The sequence below is a fragment of the Dermochelys coriacea genome, chromosome 16 (assembly GCF_009764565.3).
Source record: "Dermochelys coriacea isolate rDerCor1 chromosome 16, rDerCor1.pri.v4, whole genome shotgun sequence".
Lineage (NCBI taxonomy): Eukaryota > Metazoa > Chordata > Testudines > Dermochelyidae > Dermochelys > Dermochelys coriacea.
This window is the reverse complement of record NC_050083.1, coordinates 341,955-365,225: the sequence shown is the minus strand read 5'-3', so window position 1 is coordinate 365,225 and position 23,271 is coordinate 341,955. Positions and strand designations below refer to the sequence as shown.

At 50.3% G+C, this 23,271-nt stretch overlaps 1 protein-coding gene across 5 annotated transcripts in view; it reads left to right on the top strand.

The window, feature by feature from the left end:
* SLC31A1 (solute carrier family 31 member 1) overlaps positions 1–23,271 on the top strand; it is an 80,286-nt gene that overhangs the window by 20,511 nt on the left and 36,504 nt on the right. For 2 of the 5 annotated variants that reach the window (XM_038374630.2, XM_038374628.2), the window contains exon 2: positions 18,108–18,189. The exons of 2 other annotated variants lie outside the window; for them this stretch is intronic. The gene's annotated coding sequence lies outside the window, so the exon portion shown is untranslated. Of the gene's footprint in view, positions 1–18,107; positions 18,190–21,570; positions 21,655–23,271 lie in introns of those variants that run through there. One more of the 5 variants, XM_038374631.2, reaches the window with a different exon arrangement.

The window sequence follows — 23,271 nt, the reverse complement described above, 5'->3', positions numbered from 1 at the left end:
TGTTGTGGCATTGTCAGTAGAGGGCTTGGGGGTTGAATGGCTACCACATCTGTAGATTAACCCTGGATGCCTAAACAGTCTCTTCCAAATGACATTTGGGGGTGAGCTCCTGGGACTATTGTTAGGCACATGGGCACTTTTTGAAGTTTTACCCTCAGGAGCCTGTCACTTGGGCACTTTGAAAATGTTACCCCAACAATACTTGATGGCGACTGCATGACTCACACTGGGGTTTTTGACAATCAGGTATCCCATGGGGACAACAGTGTGTTTAAACCACAAAGAATCCAATTGACTATATACAAACTGCAATATACAATATATAAACCCTGTTAAAGTTTAAGGGGTTTGAAGTGAAAGAAATCTGGAAACTGAGGGCCAGCCTCTGGCAGAAAGCTCTGTGAAATGCTGCATCCCTGCAAAATTTAGGTGTGGGGGAGAAGCAGTGTATGCTGGAGAACTGTTCAAAAGCAATAGTTAACTTGGATTAGAAAAAGGAATTTATTAGGGCTGTCTATTTAATTGCAGTTAACTCACGCAATTAATTTAAAAAAATTGCGGTTAATCAGTTTTAATTGCACTGTTAAACAGTAGACTATCAATTGAAATTCATTAAATATTTTGGATGTTTCTCCATTTTTCATATACATTGTATTCTGTGTTATTGAAATCAAAGTGTATATTACTTTTGATTAAATATTTGCACTATAAAAATGATAAAAGCAATAGTATTTTTCAGTTCCCCTCATACAAGTACTGTAGGGCAATCTCTCTCATGAAAGTGCAACTTACAAATGTAGATTTGTTGTTATATAACTGCATTCAAAAACAATGTAAAATTTTAGAGCCTACAAGTCCACTCAGTCTTGCTTCTTGTTCAGCCAATCGCTAAGACAAACAAGTTTGTTTACATTTACAGGAGATAATGCTGTCCTCTTCTTATTTACAATGTCACTAGAAAGTGAGAACAGACATTTGCATCGCAATTTTGTAGCTGGCATCGCAAGGTATTTATGTGCCAGATATGCTAAACAATCATATGGCCCTTCATGCTTTGGCCACCATTCCAGAGGCCATGCTTCCATGCTGATGATGCTTGTTTAAAAAAAAAAAAAGAAGTGTTAATTAAATTTGTGACTGATCTCTTTGGAGGAGAATTGTATGTCCCATGCTCTGTTTTACCCGCCTTCTGCCATATATTTCATGTTACAGCAGTCCTGGATGGTGACCCAGCACATGTTCATTTTAAGAACACTTTCACTGTAGATTTCATAAAACGCAAAGAAGGTACCAGTGTGAGATTTCTCACCGACTCAACATTTAAGAATCTGAAGTGCCTTCCAAAATCTAAGAGGGACAAGGTGTGGAGTGTGCTTTCAGAAGTCTTAAAAGAGCAACACTCCAATGCAGAAACTACAGAACCTGAATCACCAAAAAAAGAAAATCAGCCTTCTGGTGGTGGTATCTGACTCAGATGATGAAAATGAACATGCATTGGTCTGCACTGCTTTGGATTGTTATTGAGCAGAACCCAGTATGAGCATGGATGCATATCCACTGAAATATGGTTGAAGCATGAAGGGACATATGAATGTTTAGTGCGTCTAGCACATAAATATCTTGCGATGCCAGCTAAAACAGTGCTATGCAAACACCTGTTTTCACTTTCAGGTGATATTGTAAAGAAGCAGTCAGCATTATCTCCTGCAAATGTAAACAAACTTGTTTGTCTTAGCAATTGGCTGACTAAGAAGTAGGACGGAGTGTACTTGCAGGCTCTAAAATTTTACATGGTGTGACAAAGTTCCTGCTCTACCTTGGTGGGTCTTGCGCTTATTGGTAGATTTGCTCGCCTTGGAGCTTCCTGGCAGCCCTCAGCTTGGCCATTTTTCTGAATTCAGTCTAGGTCAACTCCTCCTGTGTCTGACCAGGAGTTGGGAGGATTTGGGGGGAACCCAGGCCTACCCTCTCCTCTGGGTTCTAGCCTAGGGCCCTGGGAAAGGCAGCTGTCTTGAGTGCCTCTTGGAACAGCTGTGCAACAGCTACAACTCCCTGGGCTATTTCCCCATGGCCTTCTCCCAGCACCTGAATACATCCAATGAAGTGAGCTGTAGTTCATGAAAGCTTATGCTCAGATAAATTTGTTAGTTTCTAAGGTGCCACAAGCTCACCTTCTTTATCCTCACCATAGGACCTTCCTCCTGGTGTCATATAATGCTTATACACCTCAGTCCTCCAACAGTCTATATTCTCACTCTCAGCTCCTAGCACCTCTTACTCCCAGCTCCTTACACGTGCACCACAAATTCAAGTGAGCTCCTTTTTAAAACCCAGGTGCCCTGATTAGCCTGCCTTAATTGATTCTAGCAGCTTCTTGATTGGCTGCAGGTGTTCTAATCAGCCTGTCTTAATTGTCTCCAGACGGTTCCTGATTGTTCTGGAACCTTCCCTGTTCCCTTATCTGGGGAAAAGGGATTTACTTAACCTGGGACCAAAGAGCTCTTGCTTTGATTGTTCTCCTGTAGTTCTCTGGCCTGGAGAGAGCAGGCTGCTGCTGGGCCCTGCGCTCTGCATACTGCTGTTCTTACTCCAGCTACTCTCCTGGCTAGGCCAGATACCATCTCCCTTCTCTGCTATCTGGTTGCTGACCAGCTGCTGGACCCCCCCCCCCCCGACCCTTGGGTGCTGCTACTGCTCCAGCTGAAGCCTCTGGGGGGGGGGGGGACTGCTGGCCCACTCCCCAGAAGTGGGGAGTAAGGGACCCCAGCCTTTGCTGCTGTGAACACCACCACCTGAGAGGGGTCCTTTCTGCCTGCCTGGACCACCACCTGGAGCAGCTGCTGCTGCTGCGGAGTCCGCTGGCTGGAGCTGCTGAAGCCCTGAGGAGGAGAAGAAGGAGACCATCCACCCGTGGGGGAGCATCTAGAGACTTTGCAGACCACTGTGGAGAGGGCCTTAATACTGAGTAACTTTCCAACTGTGCTCTTGTGGTGGGGATCTTGAGTGTGTTTTGAGGGACACAGGGGGTGTGGTGTGGAGCTGCCCCCTGATCCATCTGTCCCCCCAACCCCCACCACTACCACCACCATTGCCCCCTCCACCACCCCCACTGGCTGCGTACCATCTGCCTCAGCTCCTGCCCCTGGGACTCTGCTGCTTGCTGGGCCGGCCGCGCCCTTTCACCACCTTTTGGGCCTGAAGCAGCAGCCAGCCCAAACTGACTCTTTGCAAGCGCACGTGGGCGCATGTGTGCCCCCCCCCATCCCTCTGGACTGGACCCCTTTAGTGAGCCCCAGCTTTGTCCCCCACTACCTCCCCTGTTTTGCACCTTGCAGCCTTTTTGCCCTCCCCTTTACCCCAGCACCTCGCTGGCTTCAGTTTTGTTTTGCCTGCCCTACCCTTTGCCCTCTGCAGCTTTTGTTTGTTTGCCCAGCCCCGGCCTCTGACGCTAGCTCCTCGGTTCCCTGTCCTGCCTCTGGCCTGGTTCTCCCCCGTCCCCACGTGGTACCCCTGCCCCGATTGGCCCCTTACCCAGTGCGCCCATGCACTTGTGCTTTTCCCCTGTTTGAATTTGCCCCCATTTCACTGCATCCCCCTAACGTTCTTGTGACCTCCCTCCCCTAGTGCAGCTAGAGGAGCCGGATTCCTATCCTGAGTCGGAGACTGTCCCCTATGAGCCCTTGATATCCCCCTGTCGAGCCCTTGATATCCCCCTTTCCAGCCCCCCCACTTTTTTGGCGCCCTCCTCCCCTGCCTGCAGCCTAGCGGGGAGGAGTGGTCGACCTGCCTCCCCTTTCCCCTCCTCTCTCTGGTGTTTTCCCCTCCCTCCCCGCTTCTTATGGTGGGGAACATGATGGGTGGGGCCCCTCCATGCCCCAGACACCCTTCCCCCGCCTGCCCCTCCGTCACCACCCCAAGCCTCTACCTCACCCGCTGCTGCCAAACTGCCTGCCACCGCCAGGGCGCTGGCAGCAGCGGGCACTGGGGTGACCTCCGCTGCTGCCATGCCTCTCGCCCCCTCGGATTCCGGGGGAAGGGCCGGCAGGAAGGGCCAGGGGAAGGAGAAGGGGAAGGGCCCCGCCAAAAAGACCAGGCCCTCCATGGCAGGGACTATCCCCACTGCCCCGGCCCTGGCCCTGCCACCGGCCCCAGCCCTGCCACCGGCTGCGGCTTCCCTACCCGCTGCTCCCTCCACCAGCTCTGCGGGTGTCCCTCCCTCGGCCCCCAAGGCTTACGCCCAGGTAATGGCGGCCCCCCGCCCCGCCTGCTGCTACATCATCTCTCCTGCCCATCGCCTCCGCTACCATCTATAGCAGCCAGGGCCCCTGTCCCACCATGACCAGGAAGCACGGCGTTCGTTTCCTCCTGGTGCCCGCCTCGCCCCACATGGAGACCTATATGTGGGCGATGGTGAGGGTGGTGGGGCCCACAGCCATTGTGGCGGCCTCCAAAATGTACGGCAAGGTCGTCTTCTTCTTAGCATCGGAGGCCGCCGCCCAGGACGCGGTGGAGAAGGGCCTGGCGGTGGGGGGCGTGTTCGTCCCCCTGGAGCTGCTAGAGGACCTGGGCGTCCACCTGACCTCTGTCCCTCCCTTTCTTCCCAATGCCGCCCTGTTACCCACCCTCTCTACCCTGGGGACACCCATCTCTGTCATCAGCCCTCTCCTGTTGGGCTGCAAAGACCCCGCCCTCCGTCACATCCTCTCGTTCCACCGGCAAGTGCAGCTTCAACTGCCCCCGGCGGCGTGTGACGGAGAGGCGCTGGAGGGGTCCTTCCTAGTCCCCTACCAGGGGGCCCATTACCGGGTGCATTACTCCACGGGGGAGACCCGGTGCTACCTTTGCCAGGCGATGGGGCACGTTCGGAGGGACTACCCCTTGGCCCGGCAAGGAGGGGCATCCAGGACCCCCAAGCCCTGGCAGGGCACCAGACCCGTCATCGCCGGCACCCCTGGCTGCCCGGTGCCCGAAACCACCCCTCCCCCTTCCCAGCCCACCATTGCTCCCGCTCGGGCCCAAGGGGCACCTCCCCAAATATGCCCAGACGAGTGGGAGAGCCCCGCCCCCGCTGCTTGCAATCTGGCGGGGCCTGTGGAGGAGGGTGCGGCAGGGACACTGCCGGGCATGGGACAGGGCCCACCCAAGGGGAATCTTCCCTTCCTTGTGCTGCCCCACCGTTATCCCCTCGAGTCCCTGAGCCATTGCCTTTGTCCCCTGACACGACCCCTGCTAGCCAGCCCCCCGATGATGCCATGGAGGGCTGGGCCCTAGTCCAGGGGAAGCGGGGCAAGCGGAAGGCTCGAGCTCCGCTCCTCCCATCGGATGCGAAGCCCCGTGTAAGACCAGGAAGGGGGGTCCGATACCAAGCCTTCCGCTTTACCCACGGGTGTGCTCCATCCATCGGTGCCGGCTGGGGAAGACGTGGCAGCACTGGAAGGCAGTATCTCCCCTCCACGGGAGACCCTCCCCTCCGAGGCCCCCAAGGGAGCCCCCCCTCCATGGCACCATCTGAAACCTCTGTGCCCCAAGGCGACTGTTGAGTCAGATGCCAGCGGGGAGAATCCCGGGGTGGTGGAAAATTACTTCCCATCCATATATGAGGAGATGGAGGCCCTGGGTCTGACCCCGGTCACGAGGGGGAGGACAACCCTATGCCAGCTGGCCTCAATCTGGGCGACTTCACTCCAGCCCCCCTTTCCCCATGGTCCCTCCCCATAACCGTTGCTTCCGCTCCCACCTCCAAGGAGTCCCTGGACTCCTCAATTACCCCGGCTGGAGATGGCACCCCGCTGAGGGCCGCCAAGCCTGTTGAGGCGATGGCCAGTGCCACGCGGCCGGGACACGAGCCACCAGGGGCACCCCTCATTGGTGAGGAGTCAACCTCCTTCCCGGGAGGGGGCCCTACAGAAGAGAGTCCACCTCCTGATGCCATGGCTGCCAAATCCACCATAGAGCCTGCGCCCGGCATCACTGAGAGCCCTCTCCCCACCCAGAATCTCGCCTCTAACCTTTCCCCTGGCCCTGTCCCTATCCCGTCCACCTCCCGAGATATTATTGCCGCCCCTGGGGCTGTCTCCTTCCCTTTTCCAACAGATGACCTCCAGGGAGCGGCCTTTGTGTTTACCCATCCCGACCCACCAGGGGCTGCTATCCTCCCTCTGCCGCCCCCTATCGCCCCAGGGTTCAAGGGGGGCCTAGGGGCGCCAACCCACCAGGAGCCCCATCGGGGGTCTGCACCCTGTCTGCCCGTCTCGGTGGGCCACAGGGCTGTACCAAGGGCCCCGTCAGGGAGTAACCAGGAGACCGTAACCCCACGCCCCCATGCGCTGTGAGAGGAGTTGTGGGAGTTTCTAGAAGATGTCCGTGGCTCCCGCAACAAAGTACAGCTTGCTCTCCAGCGAGGGGGGGACTTTCATCAAATCCTCCAGGCCGCAAGGGCGCTCACGGGGGAGGGTAAAAGGACCGGGAGGCAGGGTGCCACAGCCTACCAGCGGGCCCGTCACTTCCGTGACTCCTTACTCACCTATGGGGTAGGTCACGGACTGCTGCGTGGCCCGTCGGGAGCCGCGAGCGTCCCTGCCGGCAAGGATCCCCCCAGCCCTCCTCATGGCACCTCTTACCATCGCAACATTGAACACCCGCAGCTGTAGGATGGGTCTCATCAGGTCCCAGGTGCTCTCCTTCCTTCGGGAGGGGGGGTATTCTGTGGTTTTCCTGCAGGAGACCCATATGGAGCCGACGGCTGAAGACAGCTGGCGGCTGGATTGGGGGGACAGGGTCTACTTTAGCCATCTCACAGCTCATACGGCTGGAGTGGCGACCCTGTTCTCCTCTGACCTACGGCCCAAGGTGCTGGGGGTTGCTGAGGCTGTGCCGGGCCGCCTGCTGCACGTCCGGGTCCCTATGGAGGGGCTCATGGTCAACCTCGTTAATGTCTATGCCCCAGCAGTGAGCCCGGAGCGGCTGCAATTCTATCAGCAGGCGTCTGCCTTCCTTGACACCTTGGATCCTCAGGAGTGCCTGGTCCTGGGAGGGGACTTTAACATCACCCTAGAGGAGCGGGACCGCTCGGGGACTGAGCAGAGCCCGGCCGCCGCCGCCGTCCTCCAGGAGATAGTCGAACACCACTCCCTGGTGGACATCTGGCACGACCACCACCCGGATGACTCTTCCACGTTCACCTTTGTCCAGGTGGACGCCCATCGGTCGAGCCACTCCCAATTGGACCACATTTATTTATCACGCTTCCATCTTTCACGAGCCCACTCCTCCAGCATCCAGCCAGCCCCATTTTCTGACCATCATATAGCCACTGTGACAGCCTCCCTGTGCGCAGAGAGGCCAGGGCCGGCCTATTGGCATTTCAACAACAGCTTGCTGGAGAATGCGGGCTTCGTGGCGTCCTTCCGGGAGTTCTGGCTGGCCTGGCGAGGGCAGTGCCGTGCCTTTCCCTCGGCGCAGCGGTGGTGGGACCTAGGGAAGGTGCGCGCCCGGCTCTTCTGCCGTGACTACACCCAGGGTGCCAGCTGACGGAGGGATGCGGCGATAGAACAGTTGGAACAGGAGGTCTTAGAGCTGGAGAGGCGTCTGGCCGCCAGCCCCGAGGATCCGCCCCTCTGTGGAGCGTGCCGGGAGAAGCGGGAGGAGCTCCTGGCCCTCAAGGACCATCAGGCCCGGGGTGCCTTTGTTTGATCCCGCATCAGTCTCCTTCGGGAGATGGATCGCGGCTCCTGCTTCTTCTACGCCCTGGAGAAAAAGAGGGGGGTCAAGAAACATGTCACCTGCCTTCTGGCAGAAGATGGCACCCCCCTCACGGATCTGGTGGAGATGTGCGGGAGGGCGAGAGCTTTCTACGCAAGCCTTTTCTCCCCAGATCCGACTGATCCTAACGCTTGTAGAGTGCTCTGGGAGGAGCTCCCTACAGTCAGCGTGGGCGACTGAGACCAGCTAGAGCTGCCTCTCCCTCTGGCCGAGTTCTCGGAAGCTCTCCGTTGCATGCCCACTAATAAATCTCCGGGCATGGACGGGCTGACTGTGGAGTCCTAGCGCGTGTTCTGGGACGTCCTCGGCCCAGACCTAGTCACCCTCTGGGCTGAGTCATTGCAGAGCGGGGTCCTCCCTCTCTCGTGCAGGCGAGCCATGCTGGCCTTATTGCCGAAGAAGGGGGACCTCCAAGATATACGAATTGGCGTCCTATCTCGCTACTCAGCACGGACTACAAAGTCATGGCAAAAGCAATCTCACTGCGGCTAGGGTCCGTGCTGGCGGACGTGGTCCGACCAGACCAGACCAGACCTATACCGTCCCGGGCCGCAGCATTTTTGACAACCTATATCTGGTCTGGGAGCTTTTGGAACTCGGGTGTAGGGATGGTCTGTCATTCGCCCTCCTGTCCTTAGATCAGGAGAAGGCGTTCGACAGGGTGGATCACGGGTATCTCCTGAGCACTCTGCAAACGTTTGGCTTCGGACCCCAGTTTGTGGGTTTTCTCCGGGCGCTGTACGCCTCCTCAGAGTGTTTGGTCAGGCTCAACTGGACCCTGACCGAACCGGTCAGCTTCGGGCAAGGAGTATGGCAGGGGTGCCTCCTCTCGGGCCAGCTGTACGCTCTGGCAATCGAGCCCTTCTTCTGTCTCCTCCGAAGGAGGTTGACGGGATTGGTGCTGCGGGAGCCAGAGCTGCGGCTGGTCCTGTCGGTGTACACTGATGACGTGCTTGTCATGGTCCAGGTCCTTGGCGCGGGTGGAGGCTTGCCAGGCCATCTATTCGGCAGCCTCCTCCGCGCGGGTCAACTGGGTCAAGAGGTCTGGCTTGGTGGTAGGGGACTGGCGGCAGGCGAGCTCCCTCCCACCCGCGCTTCAGGCCATCTGGTGGAGCACGGGTCTGCTGCTCCATCTCGGCGTTTACCTTTCTGCCATGCATCCCTCTCCACCAGAGAACTGGCAGAATTTAGAGGGTGGGGTGATAGAGCAGCACCAGAAATGGACAGGATTACTCCAGTGCCTCTCCCTTCGAGGTAGAGCACTGGTGCCTAATCAACTAGTCCTGTCCATGCTCTGGTACCGGCTCAACACCCTGGTCCCAGCCCCGGGTTTCCTGGCCAACCTCCGGACATCAATTCTGGAGTTCTTTTGGTCAGGACTGCACTGGGTCCCTGTAGGGGTTCTCCATCTACCCCTGGAGGAGGGAGGGCAGGGCCTGAAATGTCTGCACACTGAGGTCCATGTCTTCCGCCTCCAGACCCTGCAGAACCTCCTTTATGGTTCAGGTAGTCCAGCGTGGAGCGTACTGCGCCTTTTTCTGCGCTGTTTCCGAAGGCTTCGATACGACAACAGCTCCTTTATCTCCATCCGAGAGATCTTCTGCAAGACCTCTCTGGGCTGCTGGTCTTCTACCAGGACCTCCTCCGGACCTGGAAACTCTTTTCAACGACCAGGTCCGTGGCGGCCACCAAGGGGCAGATCTCCATGCGGAGCCCCTTCTACACAACCCCCACCTCCGCATGCAGGTGGTGGAGTCCCTCTGGCGCACCGAGCGGTTGGTCCTGGCAGAAGTCACAAGAGTCGGAGACCTCCTGGACTACGACTGGGGAGACTGGCTAGATCCCCTGATGCCCACTCAGCGCATGGGGCTCTCCAGACCTCTTATGCCCCGGCACATACTTCTGGAGGTGAAGGCCGCTTTGCTGCTCGGGTTTACCTCGACCGGGTCCTGCATGAGGGTGTGCCCCACTCGCCCTCTACCCCAGGACATTTTAATTGGGCCCCTGCCCCTTGGACCCAACCAACTCCTTCACTGTGAGCCAGCTGCACGAGATGCAGCCAGTCTGCTTCCAAACCGTGCCAAGGAAACATCTATACACGCTCGTGCTTCACACCCTCACCCTCGTGTCCCGCCCCGATACAAAATGGCGGGACCTCCTGCCACCTTTGGAGGCTGAGGAGCCCCAGAGGGCCAGCCTATATTCCACCTTGGTCCCGAGGCCCGCCAGGGATATCAGTTGGCGGCTCCTTCGTGGAGCTGTGAGCACGTGCATGTTCTTGGTGCGGTTCACCTCTATCCCAGACACCTGCCCCTCTTGCAGCATGAGGGAAACTCTGACACACACACACATCTGGAGTGTGCCAGGCTGCAGCCCCTATTCCAGCTCCTCACCAATATTTTATTACATTTTTGGTTGCCCTTTTCCCCTCACCTTCTTATTGATGCACTCCCTATCCGTGGCCCCCCAAAGTCACGGGATCTCCTGGCCAACCTCCTCCTGGCCGTAGCTAAAATGGCCATCTATAAAACCAGAGTGAGGAGGTTGGCTGATGGTGTCTCCTGTGACTGTGGGGCCTATTTCCAATCCTCGGTCCGTTCACGTATACGGGCAGAGTTCCTCTGGGCGGTGTCCACTGACTCCCTTGTCGCCTTTGAGGAGCAGTGGGCCCTGTACGGGGTTCGCTGCTTGGTGTCCCTGTCCGGTTCCCTTCATTTGGCCCTTTGACCACACTCCTGTCCCTGTTATTTCATTAGTTGTCCCCCGGATTTATTTGGTGTCCAGGTCCTGTGGATCCCCCTCTTAGGCTGGGGGTGGGGGGAATCCTTTAGTAGTGGACGGGCTTCGCCCGCCCACTTCCTGGATCCCAATAAGGATTACTCTCCTATAGCCATCTGGTCCGACCTTGTCGCAATTGTTTTATTTTTGAATGCAGTTTTTTTGTACCTTACTCTATATTTGTAAATTCAACTTTCATGATAAAGAGATTGCTCTTCAGTACTTGTATTAGGTGAATTGAAAAATACAATTTCTTTTGGTTTTTATACAGTGCAAATACTTGTAATCAAAATAAATAAAAAGTGAGCACTGTACACTTTTTTATTCTGTGGTGTAATTGAAATCAATATATTTGAAAATGTAGAAAACATCCAAAAATATTTATATGAACAGTATTTTATTGTTTAACAGCACGATTAATCTCAATTAATTTTTTTAATCGCTTTACAGCCCTAGAATTTATTGAACGTAGAGGTGTCAAGGCTGGGGTTGGGTCTTTGTTTGTTTTCTGTGTAACTTGTATATGTTTGCCCTCCCTTACTATTTCATCTTTGAATCCATGGTTTTTCTATTAAATACTCCAAGCGGGTCTCTGTTGTGTAAACTGTGTGGAGTGTGTGTGCCAAAGTGAACTGATAACTGGGGGGTGGTGTGGAGAGGCTGGTTTCATGCCTTCCAGTGTGACTAACCTGAGGGGAACAATCAGAGTTGTCTGGTAATTAAAAATCTGGGTGGGTAGATTTGGGGAGACTTGGACCAGCAGCGCTGTTGGTTGTAACCCTTCAAGGAGTAACCAGGCTGGTGGAAGCTCTAGTGGGAGACCTTGTGCTTTTGGGCAGGCTACTGATGTCAGAGCTGAACCACAGTCGCATAGCATTAAGACACCCCAAGTTTAGAGGGTGGGTGGTGACAGAACCCCTTATTTGCATGGGTAATCCCCAGAAGTCAGTCATGTAGTCAGTACAGGAGCCGCACCCCAATCTCAATGAACTGAGGCTCACCTGTGAAACATTTGCTAAATAGACATTAAGAGATAAAGTGAAGGAGCAAAGTACAGTCGTATGGCTTATTATCTTCTTTTGTTTATTTTAGATTAAGGGAAATACAACAAGGCAAGGTTTCAGAGTACCAGCCATGTTAGTCTGTATCCGCAAAAAGAAAAGGAGGACTTGTGGCACCTTAGAGACTAACAAATTTATTTGAGCATAAGCTTTCGTGAGCTACAATTCACTTCATCGGATGCATGCCAAAAAGGAAAGGAGACTATGAGCCAGTTAGTCCTTGGATACTATGCTAAAAAGCTGCTTGGGAGTTTGTTTGAAATATGGTTTGAAATGGTTGAATATGAAATCACAGGGATAGATAGAATTTTATATGAACCATCTAGACCAGTGGTTCTCAAACTAGGGTCACCGCTTGTTCCAGGGAAAGCCCCTGGCTGGCCAGGCCGGTTTGTTTACCGGCCGTGTCCACAGGTTCGGCCGATTGCGGGTCCCACTGGCCGTGGTTCGCCACTCAAGGCCAATGGGGGCTGCGGGAAGCGGCGCGGGCGGAGGGATGTGCTGGCCGCCCTTTCTGCAGCCCCCATTGGCCTGGAGCGGCAAACCGTGGCCAGTGGGAGCTGCCATTGGCTGAACCTGCGGACGCGGCAGGTAAACAAACTGGCCCAGCCTGCCAGGGGCTTTTCCTGAACAAGCAACGGCTCTAGTTTGAGAACCAGTGATCTAGACCAATATGTGTAAACAAGGAATTGAGTAGTTTTCTAATACTTAATTCAGAAGCAGTATTGACTCCTGTAGGATGCCGTTTGTGTTCTGTAAATTCTCAAATGTTTTGAATTGACCTTCAGATGCTTCCTGCAGTATAGGTGGTGCATCTTTCCATGGTAACTCCCTAAGTGAGTAACACTGAGTTTCTTTGGGGAGGATTTCTATGGCAAGAGACCCCAAGCTGAGATTTTAAAAAGTAGGCGACTAAATTTAGGCTCCTAAATCTATATTTTGGTACCTAACCAAGTGGCTTGATTCTCAAAGGTGCTGAGCAGTCAACAGCTCCCATTGATCTCAGAAGGGGATGAAATAGCAAGGCATGTATATAGGTACCCAGTTTAGATGCTTATTTTTAGGCTTCAGTTTCTGAAAATCTTGACCCCAGCTTCTCTCACGTACTGCTTGGGGAGTAGACGCAGGAATGGTTCTCTCCTAAGGGTCAGTTTGTGGAGAGGTTCTGTGTTTGTCAGCCTTTGGTTCCTGTTCAGTGTGGTCCCTCATAACATTAGTTTATCATCACATTTAATGTCCTCTGTCTTATTTTATGGTCTCTACGTAAGACTTGCTCATCTATATAAGAGCTAGGTTATATTATTATCTTGCTAGGGAGCAAAGCCAGTTAGTGTATGTGGTAGAGTGTGATGAGTCACCTTAAGTTTTCTGCAAGTGGAGAAGTTTTTTCCTCACTGATATCTTAGGGACATATTGGCTGAATTTTAACTTCATTTGGGTGCCACTTAAAATTGTTTCTCAAAGTATGATGAAAATATTCCCTGATAAAGTATTTATTACGGGGTCACATTTCTGATTTAGTTTGTTAGTCAAAAATCCTGAAATAATTTAAAATGATTGTAGGCAGGACAAAAATGTTAGTGGAAACTGCTCTGATGTACATGCAAAGTACAGTATCTCTATAGAGAATGAGGTAAACATTCATTTTCTAATGAACCTGTCCCCTGAGGGATTGAGGGCACCTAGTGTAACTTGCCGGATAGGACTTTTAGTGCTGGGTTTGGCTTGAATACCAATTGAAGAGTATTCCAGGGCCTAAACCAGTAGCAGTGCTGAAAGTGGAACATTTCCACTGCTCCCACACATTGGTTCCTGTGTAAAAGCTTAAGCAGGGATTCTCAAACTCTTGCAGTGTGGCTTGCATCTGATAAGATAAGAACAGCCATACTGTGTCATACCAATGACTTATCTAACCTAGTATTCTGTCTGCTGGCAGTGGCTGCTGCCAGAGGCTTCAGAGGGAACAGGCAATTATCTAGTGACGCATCCCATGTCATCCCATTCCCATTCTGGTAGTCAGAGCTTTAGGGACACCCAGAGCATGGAGTTGCATCCCTGACCATCCTGGCTAATAGCCAGGGATGGACCCATCTTCCATAATGGAATGCGTCTTGTGAGCACTCACATTCATAGAAAAAAATGATTAGGATTGGAAGAGACCTCAGTAGGTCATCTAGTCCAAACCCCTGCTCAAAGCAGGACCAACACCAACTAAATCATCCCAGCCAGGGCTTTGTCAAGCCGGGCCTTAAAAACCTCTCAGGAAGGAGATTCCACCACCTCCCGAGGTAACCCATTCCAGTGCTTCACCACCTTCCTAGTAAAAGCAGTTTTTCTAACATCCAACCTAAACCTCCCCCACTGCAACTTGAGACCATTACTCCTTGTTCTGTCATCTGCTACCACTGAGAACAGTCTAGATCCATCCTCTTTGGAACCCCCCTCCCCCGGCAGTTGAAAGCAGCTATCAAATCCCCCCTCATTCTTCTCTTCTGCAGACTAAATAATCCCAGTTCCCTCAGCCTCTCCTCATAAGTCGTGTGCTCCAGCCCCCTGATCATTTTTGTTGCCCTCTGCTGGACTCTCTCCAATTTGTCCACATCCTTTCTGTAATGGAGGGCCTAAAACTGGATGCAGTACTCCAGGTTTGGCCTCACCAGTGCTGAATAGAGGGAAATAATCACTTCTCTCAATCTGCTGGCAATACTCCTACTTATACAGCCCAATATGCCATTAGCCTTCTTGTCAACAAAGGCACACTGCTGATTCATATCCAGCTTCTCATCCTCTGTACTCCCCAGGTCCTTTTCTGCAGAACTGCTGCTTAGCCATTCGGTCCCCAGCTTGTAGCGGTGCATGGGATTCTTCCATCCTAAGTGCAGGACTCTGCGCTTGTCCTTGTTGAACCTCATCAGATTACTTTTGGCCCAATCCTCTAATTTGTCTACGTCTCTCTGTATCCTATCCCTACACTCCAGGATATCTACCTCTCCCACCATTTTAGTGTAATCTGCGAATTTGCTGAGGGTGCAATCCATCCCATCATCCAGATCATTAATAAAGATGTTGAACAAAACTGCCCCAAGACCAACCCCAGGGACATTCCGCTTGATACTGGCTGCCAACTATACATCAAGCCCGTTGATCACTACCTGTTGAGCCTGACAATCTAGCCAGCTTTCTATCCACCTTATAGTCCATTCATCCAATCCATACGTTTTTTAACTTGCGGGCAAGAATACTGTGGGAGACCATATCAAAAGCTTTGCTAAAGTCAAGATACATCATGTCCCCTGCTTTCCCCATATCCACAGAACCAGTTATCTCATTATAGAAGGCAATCGGGTTGGTCAGGCATGACTTGCCCTTGGTGAATCCATGTTGACTGTTCCTGATCACCTTCCTCTTCTCTAAGTGCTTCAGAATGGTTTCCTTGAGTACCTGCTCCATGATTTTTCCAGGGACTGAGGTGAGGCTGACCAGTCTGTAGTTCACCAGGTTCTCTTTCCCTTTTTTAAATATGGGCACTATATTTGACTTTTTCCGATTGTACGGGACCTCCGCCGATCACCACGAGTTTTCAAAGATGATAGCCAATGGCTCTGCAATCACATCAGCCAATTCCCTCAGCACCCTCAGATGCATTAGCTCTGGACCCATAGACTTGTGCATATCCAGATTTTCTAAAAAGTCCTTAACCTGTTCTTTCACCACTGAGGGCTGCCCACCTCCTCCCCATACTGTATTGCCCATTTCAGCAGTGTGGGAGCTGACCTTGTCTGTGAAGACCAAGGCAAAAAAAGCATCGAGTATTTCAGCTTTTTCCATATCATCTGTCACTAGGTTGCCTCCCCCATTCAGTAAGGGGCCCACACTTTCCCTGACCTTTTTCTTGTTGCTAACATACCTGTAGAAACCCTTCTTGTTACCTTTCACATCCCTTGCTAGCTGCAACTCCAGTTGTGTTTTGACCTTCCTGATTACACCCCTGCATGCTCGAGCAATATCTTTATACTCCTCCCTAGTCATCTGTCCAAGTTTTCACTTCTCGTAAGCTTCCTTTTTGTGTTTTAAGCTCACCAAAGATTTCACTATTAAGCCAAGCTGGTCACCTGCCATATTTGCTATTCTTACTGCACATCCGAATGGTTTGTTCCTACACCCTCAATCAGGTTTTTTTAAAATACAGCCAGCTTTCCTGGACTCATTTCCCCCTCATATTAGCCTCCCAGGGGATCCTGCCCATCAGAAAAGCAGACTTTGACTCCCTTAGGGAACTGAAGTCCAGGGTCTCTTGCTACTCTCATTTCTTCCTTTTGTGAAGATCCTGAACTCAACCATCTCATGGTCACATTCTCACTCTCAATTACACAACACCTCTGTGGCAACTACAGCAGTTGTGGCTGTGGTTGAGTAATGTTAGGAAAGTGCTGTTACTGAATGTGGTTTGTCTCTTTTGGGAAGAGTTAATTACATGAGGAAGAAGAGATTGTTGTCTCTTCCCTTCCTGGCTGTTCTATCCTTCTCCACTGGTGACAGGAGGGGAGCCAGTAATGTTTGATTGGCCAGCTCTCCCCACTTGACCAGCGAGTGCTCTGTGGCTCTGAGCTGAATTATGTGCAGAGAATCCCTCTGACTAGAAGCTTTGGGTACTATCGCCCAGTAACAAAACTAGCTTTAATGAGCTTCGAACCAAGATCAAGCCGGTGGAGCGGGAGTGAAAGTCCAAAGGATGATCTGCAGTCCAAGAACCATTGCTGCCATGGGTTTCTTATGTGCATGTTGAATCGTGTTCCAGGAAGGATGAGTATTGTTAGGGCCAAAGTGGCTTTCCGTGAATCTGACCTGACTCCCAGGCCAGCTCTGTTAGATTTCTGCCGGCATAACTGTCTCCTGTTGAGTCTGAAAAGGTGTGAGCCCTGACCCACAGAAGCCCCTAGTGTCAACACAGGTGCAGAACTGTACTTTTACTGGTATAGCTTTTTTTCACTCATGCAGTTTGGTTTTACTGCAGCCGTACAGAGTGCTGCTTTGCCAGTATAACAGCTGCCACACTAGAAGTGCTTTGCTGATATAATAGACTGGTATTCCTGTACTGGTGAAGTGTTCCTAGTGTAGACTGAGCCTAAGAAATCATGGGCCCACTTTTTACCCATGTTAAGCAGGTTGAACTCTAATGGAGTTGGATCCGCTTACAGTGGGTCTGAGAAGCATTGCTCTAGGTAGATGGCTAGAACTTCAGCCAAAATCTTGAAGTTGATATTGAACATACAGATGGGTTTCTAATAACTACACTGTCCAGACTCTGCCACGCTTTTCTAATGACTCCTCCTGACTTTAGTGAACGATAAATGTGGACACTCTGTAGACTTCATGGTATAAAGTAGCCTCAGGATTGATGGCACAATCTCTTCACAAGATCTGTATAACAGAAAACCCGGCGTGATCTGGAGCTTGTTTGTAGGGGTCAAAGGGACGCTGTCAACTCAAAATCTAGTTGGGGTCCAGAAAGGCCTTTCAAGTACTATACTTGTGTGACAAACTGTATCCCTAAGATCATCCTTTTTACAAAACTATGATAAATGTTGTACAAATTATGCCTTCTGAGCTAAGTTCCCTCTAAGCTGTGTGGCTGTGCAGAAGGCTGTCAAGGGTTGCACAGGTGGGGAGAGCCACTCTCCCCCGGCCCCAACCTCGGAGCTGCTGCGGCCCCAACCTCTTTCCCTGCCGCAGCCCCTGGGCAGCCTGCACTCCAGACCCCTTATCCCAGCCCCACCCCAAAGCCCGCACCCCCAGCTGGAGCCCTCAGTCCCCACACACACACTCAACTCTCTGCCCCGGCCCTGAGCCTCCTCCCACACCCCAAACCCATCATTCCTGGCCCCACCCCAGAGCTCTCACCCCCACCTCCCCCCCCCGCATCCCAACCCTCTGCCCCAGCCCTGAGCCCCCTCTGACACTCGGCCCCATCCCTGCCACACATCACCTTCATATTCGTTCACAAAACAAAATTCATTTGTACATGCATGTAAAAAATTAGAGGGAACATTGCTTGTGAAGTATCATTTAAAAACTCATAATCTGCTGAATGTTGTTTTTCTGGTAAAATATGTGTGGCAACATTGTATGTAAAGTTATAAGATTCTGCTGGATAACACTGTGGTGACATGTCCCAAAGTTAGAAAAGCAGGCCCAAACCAGTTCTTCAGAGACAAAAGACACATTGACGCCTTGGCCAGGTTGATCAGTAATCAAATGGACTATTTTCAGAGTAGCAGCCGTATGGACTATGATAAACTCTCACTTAGGTAAGCAGCCGTTCTTCAGCAGGAAGAAGGGTGTAAGCAAGAACTTTACAGCAACCCCCAGCTGTTCTATTGTCTATATGTAAACAGACTGGCTGTCAGCTGAACCCCAGCTGGAGATAATCCTCAAAGAGAGGAGAATGTTATAAGAATAGAGAACACACACAACATAAATTACCTCTGTACTGTGCTCTGTTCACAGCAGCAACAACTGAAGAAACACTGAACTGGGGGAGTGGTCCTGGTCTGGAGGCTTCCAGACAGTAAAGAGTGTAAAGCACGTGGTGAGAAAAACCTTTGCTTTGAATCCATTTAACTTGCTAAATTCGATATTAGTCTGCATTTTATCTTTTATTTTCTTTTTAATCAATTCTGACTTTTAAGCCCCATTAGCTGTAATCAGTTAACATCTATCTTCCTATAGTTAATAAACTTGTTTTATTGTTTTATCTAAGCCAGTGTGTCTTGGAATGAAGTGCTAGGAACCTCTACTTGAGATAACAAGTTTCAGAGTAGCAGCCGTGTTAGTCTGTATTCACAAAAAGAAAAGGAGGACTTGTGGCACCTTAGAGACTAACAAATTTATTAGAGCATAAGCTTTATTTGAGCTACAAGTGAAGTGAGCTGTAGCTCACGAAAGCTTATGCTCAAATAAATTTGTTAGTCTCTAAGGTGCCACAAGTACTCCTTTTCTTTTTGAGATAACAAGGTTTGTGCATATAATTTTCCATTGATGAAATGATGGACATTATATGAGCTTCCATTGTCCAGTAGAGAGCTGAGCAGTATAAGATGCACATTTCTGGGGGAAGATCTGGGACTGGAAGTTTGCTGGTGTTGCCCTGTATGTAATTCATGAGTGGCAGGCCAGAGCATTCATGCAGTTCAACTGGGAGTGATTTTGCATGCTAGAGGCTGTGTGTGAACTGGCCATGAGTGGCTGTTCTCATAGCAAAGCTGTGTAAAAGCACCTCAGATTGGAGAATTGAGGGGACATAGCTGTTCAACAGTCCATACTGTACCCTGAGTAATGTCACAACTTGCAATGGTGGGACTCCCCCAGTCCATTTTTATGGGCTTTGTTACATTTCTCCCCTGGCCCCTGTGTACTCATTGCTGTGTGAAAGACCCACACAAACAGCAGAAGAAACTGATGGAAAAACTTTACTGTACAGTGGAAAACTGAAACTGATCACATAGTGCCGATGTAGAAGGAGACAGCCTGAAACATGGGGCTTGGTGTACTGCCTAAGGCCTAAACAAAAGTCAGGCCCTGCTGATATAAAGCAAAATTAGCAAGAGTCAGACTATGAGCAAAAGTCAGGCCCTGTTACAAAATATGCCTGCTTACAGGTTCATTGTCTGGTACATGAACATGGCTCATGCTACAAAACCACAAACACTCCTAGGAAGTGCTAGACACTGGATACTTGTATAAACACATTCCAGAAGAATCATGTCAGAACACCCCAATACCAAGTTATGGTATAAACACACACACCAAAGATGACACAGGGACACACTGACCCCTCCTAAAGATAAGGTCAGGATGACAGAGATAGAGATTTTGATCGAACCAAGAGGTACAAGGTAAAAGGTGGTAACTAACCACATCAGAGGAATATGTCACTGGTTTGTATCAGGGAATAAAAGAGTTGTCACCGCCGGGTGTCTTTATCTGGCCGAAGGGCCTGCTGCTCACTGATTGCTGGTTCATTGTAACGGCATACCTGTCTTAGTATCCCTGTAAAATCTATGGGATGCTATTACTGTGCTTCATTGACAATAAACCTGGCTGACTGCCTTTACCACTGAACTGAGTCTGTGATCGTCTTGGACAGTTTGATCGAGGACTGCTGTGCTGGCTACCTGGCCAGAACCAGTGCAGCACATGGAGAGAACACACTCAACCAGTAACTGACAGCAGTGCTAAATATAAAAAATAAATGAACTGGAAAAATAAATAACTTTTTTTCTTTATACTCCTTCACTTATTGGCATCTTGGTATTGTAACAGTAATTGTGGGGGTTTTTTTGTTTTTTTTACCAGTCTGAAATATTTTTTAAAGTAGACTGTGTCCCTTTAAGATCTCCAGTAGTGCTTTATGTGTGTTACTGAGATGAATTGTTCTAAGTTGTGAAAGAGGAAATTGTCTATATGTGATCAAAGTAGCAGTAATGTCTTGTTAGTATAGTGGCTGCTGCTAAAACATGCTATTGGATATTGCGATGGTATTTAATCTATCCTATTATGAATTTGGGAATAGCTGCCAGTCCCAAGGTAAAAACAAATACCTGGATGTGGTAAATCCTGGTTATCTCTTGTTTTTGGATGGTAAACTCTCTACCTAGACTCTTCGATAAAGCTGGCTAAAAACAGGTAAATTACGTTGTGAAAAATGTTAGTTGTTTCCTGTGAGGGTTCAGAATGACCCTCTTTTACAATATCTTTCTACTGACTTTTTTTTTTTTTTTTTTTGCTTTGTGAAAACCCCAGGAGGGTAGGAGGAATGGGATCTGGATTCCTCCTCTTGACCTCTCTGTCTAGTTTCCCTCTTCTGTCAAATAGGGAGGATGATGCTGAGCCACCTCTGAAACACTTGGGCAGAAGGCCCTGTGGAAGTGTAAAGTACAAGTTTAATTCATTCAGCAGTTTATGCAACTAAACATCTAAAAATGTGTCCTAAAAGCAGAGGGGTGGCTTTTGTACAGGCTGCACGAGGCCTGGAGATGAGTAAGTTCTTATGTAAGACCCTGCTGCAAACTCCAGCTCTCCTAACAAGCCTGCTTGAAATGATTAAAGTGACAACAAATGGAAAGTCATGACAACGGTGCAAAGGTCATAATTTTAGTTTACAAAAAGTCCAGGCCTATGCCGTTTGAGTGACTGTTAGCTTAATCCTTTTCTAATGGAAAATATCTTTATAAGCTTTCAGACTATTAGGGACAGCTATCAAAACAGCACAACAGCGAAATGTGTGAGAACAGTCCATGGAAATGGCTTACTCAGTAGCATGCAGCTGGAGGGAAAAGACCATGAAATATTCCTGGGTTTTGCCACAGAAATCATGGCCATGGCAAACATGACACTTTGCAGCGCTCCTTGTGCCAAAGCAAGAGTAGGGTGAAAAGCATCCATGAAATGGTCAGATCCCCAGCAGAGACTAACTCGGCACTAGGGTTAGACTGACTGTCAGTGCTTCAATACCATCTGTGCTGTCCAGGACACAATGAAGACTCTCCCTACTCTGAAAAGCATCTCCTCTTCATGTCACAGGAAAGCAGAAGCTTGAAGACCATTGATGTGGGAGCATGAGAAAGCAGAGAGCCAGTCTGATGCCTACTAAAAGTCAATGCACTCTGCAGTGCCAGTGAGCAGAAGAGTGAAAAGTATAGAAGGAGCCAGTCAGCTTGTGCGTGCCCTCTTTTGCCCTTTGTTAGCCCTTCATAGAATCATGCAGATGCCCTTTCTCTGGGGTGCTCTGTGTTTGCTGTTCTAGCTAGGCTCACCTATCTCTGCATTACCAATACTATGGGAACAGAGTTCATTGCATCCCTCTGTCATGCTTTCTCTGCATTTATAGCATGTGGCAGAACACAGCAGAGGTACAGTTGTAACAGTATGGTCCTGATGAGATTCTCACAAGTGTCCTTTGCACACGCAGGGGCCATCCAGAAGGATCTTCTGAAGTTGCCTCCTGATGCCTGGGATCAGCCCTCTTTGGAAGCACATTAACATCTGCTTTTAAGTGCGTGTTATTGCTGAAGGTATCTTTTAAATGGCTTGTTTAGGATGTACGGTGCTTGCATGCTCTAATGCGGGCGCTTTGGTCATTAAAATATCTTTAGAAATTAGTGGCAGAGTTGACAGTGAGTTCTCTAAATCAGCTTACACCTATCTTGTCTTTTCTCTTAGATACACAGGGGAGGGTAATACTGTTATAGGCAAACTGCCCCTAGTTGGAAGGATGATGATTGTGCCTTTCAAACCTGCTGTCTTGTCACAACTGTTTTTCTGACCTCTCCATGAGTGCTGAGGCCAGTTGGGGGACTAAGCTTCAATCTGATCATGACCAGGCTGCTCATTGCATTAATAACGTCTCTGCTATTGAGAAGAAAACTTTGATAAGCAACTTGCTCCTAATTATAACTCCGTGCCAGACTCTTGCGTAAATAGAACTTATCAGGCTGTCCCTGTGCCTCACTCTGTCAAGACAAAGCACTGTGCAGTGCAAGAGTTGAGTAATATGGCCGTTGCTATAACAAATTATTAATACCAACCTTGCTGCTGATCAATACCCACTGGAGGGCTACTATGTGCCCACGGCATCTTTTGGGATACAGTCTTCTCAAAGTCCAGGAATCTAGATAAGAGTGTCTCCAAATCATTAGTTTCAGAAGCCTCCTGATGTGGCAAGTGATTTCCTTTTGGAAACATTTTCTCTTTAAATATGTTAATTATGGTCTAGAGCAGGGTTTCTCAACCTGTGGGTTGGGATCCAAAATTAGGTTACTAGAATGTTTCAAAGGGTCACATAGCATTTCCTGTGGCTCCTGTCCCACAGAGCTGGCCGGGCTTGCCTCCCCACTGCAACCCTGGGGTCCTCGTGCCACTGAAGTTTGGGCCAGCCATCATGATGATGGGAGCCCAGGCAGGCCAAATCTGAGTGATTGGCCCTTCAACCCATCAGCCAGCTCACAACTCCACTATCACAGATTTGGTCCAGTCAGGGGGGTAGGGTCAAACCAGAGCCGAGAACCAAGCCCAGCCAGCCTCATAGCACAGGAGCCTCTGCTGTGGGGTGAGTGCTGGGCAAGACCCGACTGAAACCATCTCAGGGCCCCTACTCCCAGACTATTTACTGGGTCGTGACAGGCCATAAACATTTACGGATGGGCCCTGAGCCCAAGAACCACTGGTCTAGAGACTTAATAATGATTGTGCTGACCTGTGGAGGGTGTGTATCTGTCACTGCCCTCTGCTGGATGGAAGCAGACCTCATCTATGTCAAAGGTACTGTAATGTTCATGGAGATTCTCCTTTAGCTCAAGTAATACAGGTTTGTGGTTCTGGAACAGAAGGATCTGGGTTCTCTCCTAGTTCTTACATAGCATGAGGGGATGAAATTGGGAAGAAAGGGGCATCCTGGACTTCCCCGTCCTCTAGCACCACCTGTCCTGGGGAGGCCTGGGGGGAAGAGGGGAAAAATGGTCATATGATGTACACACAGAGAAAGGTGAGGGGCAGGGGGGAGCACAGTGAGCAGTGGAAAGGAGATGATGAATGTGGTGTATGGAATGAATGAGGAAGGAGAGAGAATGAATCAATACTGGAATGAGGGTGGGGATAAAATAAGATGGGGAGG